The sequence below is a fragment of the Penaeus monodon genome, chromosome 27, assembly GCF_015228065.2.
Source record: "Penaeus monodon isolate SGIC_2016 chromosome 27, NSTDA_Pmon_1, whole genome shotgun sequence".
Classification (NCBI taxonomy): Eukaryota; Metazoa; Arthropoda; class Malacostraca; order Decapoda; family Penaeidae; genus Penaeus; species Penaeus monodon.
Window position 1 is genome coordinate 19322283 of NC_051412.1, and position 335 is coordinate 19322617.

Genomic DNA, 335 nt, shown 5'->3' on the forward strand with positions numbered 1-335 from the left:
AGAGATACCTCTAAATAAGATAGAGAAAAGAAAAACACGAAAAAGAAGGACAAATACCACCGATCGATTCATAACCAAGTAATAAACGCATCTCAAGCCTCCATGGCACCTGGCCGCACCCGGGACACAGGAAGGGCATGTCCATCACCTCGCGACGAAAGGCCATAAACTTACGGAACGAAACGAAGGCCAGCGGGGCATGAAGGCGGTGCCTCCGTGGCCACGGCAACGGCGGTGGCAGAGGGCACAGGGCCAGGCCAGTCTTGATGGCAGGGTTGCGCGAGTTAGGTTAGCGAGGTCCCGCCGCCAGCACACGCCCTCATCGTCACCTCCCG